Source organism: Rosa chinensis, chromosome 4 (genome assembly GCF_002994745.2).
Source record: "Rosa chinensis cultivar Old Blush chromosome 4, RchiOBHm-V2, whole genome shotgun sequence".
Classification (NCBI taxonomy): Eukaryota; Viridiplantae; Streptophyta; class Magnoliopsida; order Rosales; family Rosaceae; genus Rosa; species Rosa chinensis.
Genome location: NC_037091.1, coordinates 9236107 through 9243022, shown reverse-complemented (window position 1 = coordinate 9243022; position 6916 = coordinate 9236107). Strand labels below are relative to the sequence as shown.

General features: G+C 44.0%; 1 long non-coding RNA gene across 5 annotated transcripts; it reads right to left on the bottom strand.

The window, feature by feature from the left end:
• Positions 1-751: 751 nt before the first annotated feature.
• On the bottom strand, positions 752-2960 carry LOC112200279. Of its 5 annotated transcripts, none has more exons than XR_005810122.1 (4): positions 2726-2960; positions 2547-2641; positions 1578-2139; positions 752-1420 (listed from the first exon to the last, which is right to left on the bottom strand). It is a non-coding gene; the product is annotated as an uncharacterized LOC112200279 (long non-coding RNA). The 5 variants fall into 5 exon arrangements; XR_005810123.1 differs by having other exon boundaries at positions 2551-2641; XR_005810120.1 differs by having other exon boundaries at positions 1578-2151; positions 2558-2641.
• Positions 2961-6916: the final 3956 nt, after the last annotated feature.

The window sequence follows — 6916 nt, the reverse complement described above, 5'->3', positions numbered from 1 at the left end:
TAATCATGAGGTTTGCTGAATACGTGCATGGGACAAAAGGATGCAGCTTGTCATCAAAGCTCCTGGAAGGAATACAAGTCAAGGAAACTCTTTGAGAAGAAATCTTCTTGAGGGAGATCGAGTAAGAAGAAATCTTCTCCAAGTTGATCCAAGTGAGGGGAAATCTTCTTGAGGAAAATCTCCTCGAAACAAATCCAAGTGAGGAGAAATCTTCTCGAGGAAGGTCTCCTCGAAATAAATCCAAGTGAGGAGAAATCTTCTCGAGGTTGATTTAAGTAAGAAGGAATCTCCTCAATGAAGGTCCAAGTGAGTAGAGATCTCCTGGGGCTTGATCCCCTCGAGCTTGATGTAAGTAAGGAGGAAGCTCTTCAAGAAAGATTTGAGTGGGAGGAAACTTCCTCAAGAAAAATCCTGGTGAGGTGCAATCTCTTCAAGGCTGATCCAGGTGAAAAGGAAAAAATCTCCTCCAAAAACACATCTTCTCACCGACGGATTGTGGTTAAATGCTACCAATTAAGCTACACAATTCTCAATAACTCCTAGCTTGTATGAGTATAAACTACCAAAGCACAAAAGATTTATTCTTTCTGGACAAATGAGCCAAATGAGCCAAAGTCAAAAGTGTTGTCAAACCTCGCACGCTCAAAGCTATTTCACGCACGACGCTTGAGGGGGCAACTGTTGAAATGAAAAAAATACATACCCAATTACATTAAGTTTCGTCCACTGAAAGAAAATAAGAGTGCTTTAATTTATGTAATATTAAAAACCTTTTATCTCAAGAAAAATAGCGGACGAGTTTGACAGCTAGTGAAGCTTTAAACAAAAGAAACAATTAAGCTGCTGACTTCTAGCTTGTTTCAAAGTCTAGACAAGCAATTGAAAAAGAAGCTGCAATCTTCACGGCAAAACAAAAAGGAGATAAAATGTCCAACTAGTTCACTTCAAGTTGAACTCCAAAACCCTCTGTGTTGTATACAAGCCAAACTCATCTCGGGTGCAGTATAAAAACACTACATGAAAAGAAGAAAAAGAGGACGCAACGGAGCACAGCAACGGTGGAAAAGCAGAAGGAGAAAGCAGCAAAGGATCTTGGAAGACAAAAGGTTCAGGACCTCATTCCATAGCTCTCCACCACCTTCTCTTTTCTGTTGCAGGCCCTCCTCACAGCGGCACCTTCGGGTGTCAATGATGTCAAAACCAACATGCCAGGCAGCGTCCCGATGAAACCATGCCGGGCAGCGTCCCGATGAACATATCGCAGTGGCGCCTCTGGTGTAGGCCTTGCGCTTTCAAATCCCACCAGCGGGCCTTCCTATATTGTAGCAGCAACAAGCCTTGCTCTCTCAATTCCTGGCAGCAGCGTCTCTGTAGCAGTTTCAAACCATAAAGAAACTCAAAGCTACATGCTTCACCGAATCTGCTGCCAAACAACAACAAAACCATAATTCATTCCTTGACAACCATAAAAGCCCAAAAGCCTTCCCCGAGTCCATACTTCATTTCCAGAAGCACCAATTCAAAAAAAAAAGGAAGAAGCATAATCAGTGCAAAGAAACATAAACAAGGAAGCTCACCCTCAAAATAAAGCTTCGAGACTTTAAAACTACTGTGACTACAATCACCTGTCCTGCTTGAACTTGTGCACAACAAACAAATTTGTTAAAATTGAATACAAGCTTTGAAGCATCCAATTAAGAACAAATTTGGTGCACAAGTCTTTATGTTTGCAGAAGGCCAAAATGGTCAGAGGCAGTCTGAGGCTTTTAACACCAAAAGATGACAGGCAAGATAGAAAGCTGCGCAGTGGAATTGCAAGGCGAGTCTCAAGTTGTCAAAATTAAACACACACTTTGTGGCAGCCAATTCCAAGACAAATCTGATGCACAGGTTATTATACTTGCAAAAGGCCAAGACGATCAAATGAGGCAGTCTAGACTTGATTTCAAGAGGTGACAAGTATGTGTTCGTGGATGCAGCGTGTCAGGGGAAGAAAGAAAGATGAGAATTTGCAGCGAAGGTGACTAAGCAAACTTCAAAGTTCAATGCAGCAGCTTTGAAATATTTGCGTCCCAAAAAGCTTCGAAGCGGTGCCAATATAAAAGCCAAATGAAAAAAGTCTTGGCGGTGGCACTTCATCTGGGCATGGACCTTTAATTTAAGTATGGTCAATGTGATCCAAACCATCCCAGAACTTGACAAAGCATAAAGCAATATATATGTATAAAGAAAAACAAAGAACGAGTGCTCTGGTGATGTGCAGGCCATGAGATAGATTAATTAAGCTATGCATAAAACAAAAGGGCTTAATTAATAAAGTGTCCAACACAATTGCAGAAGCTGACAAAGTGGCATTGCAGACCATCAATTCATGCACAAGACAAAAGCTCTTAATTAAGCTATGCATAAGACAAGAGGTTTAATTAAGTGCAACAATTAGATTGATGTAGAGCTGGGCTTGTGAACACAAAGGAAGAAGACCCAGACAATCACAATTTTCAATTCACAATTGATTTGGCTGGTGATAAAAGGGAATTTGGCCTCACCTACCACTCACCTAGAATACGACGGAGTCTTTGAATTGAGTGCCTATCCAATGCACGCTAAGGCTAAGCTCTAGCTAATACTGCTGTCACAACCACTGTCAAATGCGATACAAAGGGGAGATTAGCACCTGGGTCCTTAAATCACGAAGCCGGAAGAACTGAGTGGGGAGTATTCTTACCCAATTTCTCACAGGGAAGCACAACAGCAAATTTCAAGCTTCTAAGTGTTGAGAGATTTCCTCTAGTCGAAGATCCATGCGTGCTCCCATCTCCAAATCACATTCCATCTTCGGACCCATCTCCAATTCGACTTGGCAGTAGCGCCGAGCTCATGTTCTATCTGGGTTTTGGGTAAAGACGGTGGAAAGAAAGAAAGAAATATAAGAAGTGAAAAAAGGAGGTGAAAAAGGAAATTGGGAAAATATAGCAGCTGGGCCTCCGTATCACTTTGGGCCTCCATGGAGCTTCTGATGGTGACCCATAATAAATCCGGGTGTCCAAAAGAGAAAAAGAAAAGTTCGATGGGTGCCTCCGATCTTCAGGCAAAAATTTAAAAGTGCGACTCGGAGTTTACTCGACGCTATGGGTTCCAATTCCAACTACCCAGGCTTTGGTTTCGTAAAAAATGCTCCAGAACCTAAAAAATATCATTTTGGTACAAAATCAAGAAAAAATCCTAAATTCCCAAAATGTTCAGAACTACAATGGTTTGATCCCTTCACAGGGTATGTAGGCAATCTAGCGACCCACTAGATGCAACCACAAATTCAAATCGAATCCCTGACTCCCCCAGTCAAATTCAGCAAATCCGAATCTCTGACTCCACCAGTCAAATTCACCCAAACACCAGAAAAATCAAATCATTCCCAAATCACCCAAAAGCAAATTCAAGGGCTCTAAACCCTCACAAATATCTCAAACACAAATCCAAAAATAAATGGGTCATCTACCCATCTAAATCCCAAATGCCTAGAACTACATGTGGTTTGATCCCGCAAGGGTATGTAGGCAAGCTGGAATCAAATAATCTAGATGCAACCGCATCCTAAACACTATTCCTATCCCAAAAATCCAAGCCTTCCAATGGGTCATTCACCTATTGGAACTCTTGAACTACGAGTGGCTTGATCCCTTCCCGGGTACGTAGGCAACCCATTCCAAAATTCGGGTGCAGCTGCAAAAACAAACAACCACACATTGGTTTCTTTATAAATGGAATCAAAGGGTGTTTCTCTTGTAACAAGAGATTGTAATTAAGAGACACATTCTGTCTTGAATGGGTCGAACCCGAAATAATTAAAACTCTATTCTGTTAATGAATACGAGTGAAATTACGTTGGGTGACAGTTTACACTTTGTGCAATTTTTTGCCTAACACCCGCTTCAGACGGTTAACGGCGGCCGCAGTTATCGGCCCTCCCGCCTCGTCAACTGCGATACCGTCACGTAGAACCCAGGCTGACTCTATCTCTTCACCACCAGCCTTTCCCCCTCAGCGGAACCCCTAGCGGTGCTGTTACTGGCTAGCTTCTCCTCACGACGTTTGCGGGCGGCGGTCTTCGCCCTTGCCCTAGAACTCTCAGGGCGCTCGGCACTACCCATTGCCACTTCCCAGGGTATGGTCTGTAACGGCTCGATATCTAGCGGATTGGACAATGAGGTTCCTGCTTGGGCAGACGGATGCAACGAGTCAATAAATATCATATCAGCCACGCTGAGCGACATGTCAGACCCTGAATCCTCACTGCTCGAGATCTCTACGACGCTAGCCATCACAAACCCTAAAACCCAGTTCAGTTAGTGGCAAAACAATTTAAACCAACCCTATGATAGTTTTCAATCAAGAACATCAAGAACAACCATACCTAGAAAACCCAGAAAATGCCAAAACAAGAACACAATACATGTACACCCAAAACCCAGATTCGACCATCTATCAAACCTGAAAACCTCGACTCTCTATCAAACACCTAAACCCATATCCCAGAACACACCGGGGAAGGGCAGAAATCACTTCAAATACTAAAAACAGAAACTGACAGAAGAAAAAAAACCAATAAAGCAGATACAAGGTTCAAACTACCAACCTGAAAGATGGGAACTCTGGTGCGCTTGATGAAGCTCGTTTTCGCTTCAAGCAGTCTGTCCTCCAAAGATTGGTAACCTCATGCAAGTTGCAGAACCTTGTTCTCGGATCTCAGAGCGAAGCTTGAAGACGACGATATTAGTTCAAAGCGCAAAGTGTTGAACCACTCAGTTTCCCTCTCTTTTATGTTAACATCAAACCAATCTAAGTCGTCCGCTAAAAAACGACATCACACGGCAGCCGTACACGTGCCCCACGACTGCACTTACTCTCCCCATTAACCGAGGCGTCACATCGGTTACAAAATCAATAATTACTCGCATTAATGGCGAGGATGCGGGCGTGTAGCGAGGACGTTATCCCACTTGCTAACCTAGTATATATCGGCCACGTGTCGAGCGCCGTCAGATGAAGCGTATATCAGAAGTAACAATTGAAGAACAAGTATACCAATCGTCAAGTCTCCGCTAAGCGCAACTCAGCTAGTGGAACTTCTCCCTTTCATCTTGCAAGAGAGACGATATCCGCTAAGCGCAACTCCGCTAGCGGAACTTCTCCCTTTCATCTTGCAAGCGAGATGGTATCTGCTAAGCGCAACTCCGCTAGCGGAACTTCTCCCTTCCTCTTGCAAGAGAGACAGTATCCGCTAAGCGCAACTCCACTGGCGGAACTTCTCTTTTTCATCTTGCAAGCGAAACGATATCCGCTAAGCGCAACTCCTCTAGCAAGACTTCGCTCCTTTCATCTTGAAAGCAACAGTCTCTGCTAAGCGCAACACCGCTCGCTGAGCTGTAACCGGGTAGGTCCCTGTGACACTTCTTCCCGCTTACTATCAGCGGAGGTACTTTCGCCAACGGTGATTCCCTAGCCAACGCCTCATGTTGACGACGACCGACAAGTGACATTACTGGAGTCCCTCCGGGATACGGGGATAAGTCAAACAGTCTACAACGGCCCTGATCAGGCACGTTGACCCTCGCAACTCGGGTATCAAAGATTGGGCTCTCTACCCAACACCCTTTGCTCCGCGCAACTCCCCTAAACAAGTAATACACAAGCCAAACGGAAGTCTATCTTAGCCGGGGAGTGGGGGACTCCCTGGCTGTCCTAGTAGGGGCCCACTCAAAAGCGTATAAAGCGTTTGCTCAGTAAGTTTATGGTTGACAATGCACTGACACTAATTATGTTTTTACAAGTCTAGCGGAAGTAACGCTTCAAACTGCTATGCAACTCCCCAACCAAGATTACCCTCCTTGCTGGGGACTTGGGGACTTGTACTTGCATGAGCATTTGCCAAGCATAATTAGCTATAATGAGCCATGCCCATGCTACCACCAGTGGTACCAACTCCCACCAACGGAGTGACCTACAGAAACACAGCCAAGCAGGCAACCGCCTAAGCCCTGGCATCCCCCTAGATCACCGCTGACGCGCCGCCACGTGCCGCACCAAGATAGCATCAGAAGCTTCAGAAGCTCCAGAAGCTGGGAACTGAAGCATATCAGTCCTACATTGAAAACATGGAAGAGGTTAGCCTCTTCCCCACTTATAAAATGTTCTTTCCTCTCTCCTCATTAAATACTCATTTATTATTTACCTACTGTTATTCTGTCAGCACAAATACATTGACTAACTTAGGCATCAGAGAAGAGAAGACTACCCAATGCGGTCTCCCTCTGATACCCTTTGTATTTTACTTGACAGATAGCGAAAGTATCGATCACACCAGAGGTAGCGGTCCGCCCATCGGACCAGCGTTAACCAAGATTTAGCCACCGCTGAATCTTAGACATTAACATAATACAAGCCAAAAAAACCATTGCCACCAAGCTAATCAGGTCCTTTGAGTCTTTGACTCCCTTCTCTCACCAAGACTTGTTTGAACCTTTGAACAAGTTCAAAGCCTCGTTATTAAAACTTGTACTACCACCCATCTTGGTTTAATTCTTCGAGGCGATTGAGAGGGATCAAGCTAAGCTACAGTGAGGTTTTGAACTTTTGGTTATGTCTAGCCTAGAGGCTTGTCTGTTCGCATATGTACCATCTGAGATTGTGAGTTGTTTGAAAACTATCTAATACCTTGATGCAACTATTTCCATTTGAGCCACAAACCCAGTCCATTGACTCCATTCAACCCTTGGCTTTTTGTTATTTGAATCAACTGAAAATCAAAGATACCCCTTTTACCTGAACCTTCCATCTTCCATTACACTAACCAACGACATCAATAGCAAAAAGTCAAGGACTTCCTTAGCTTCAAACCTTATATTTCAAGCAAAACCTG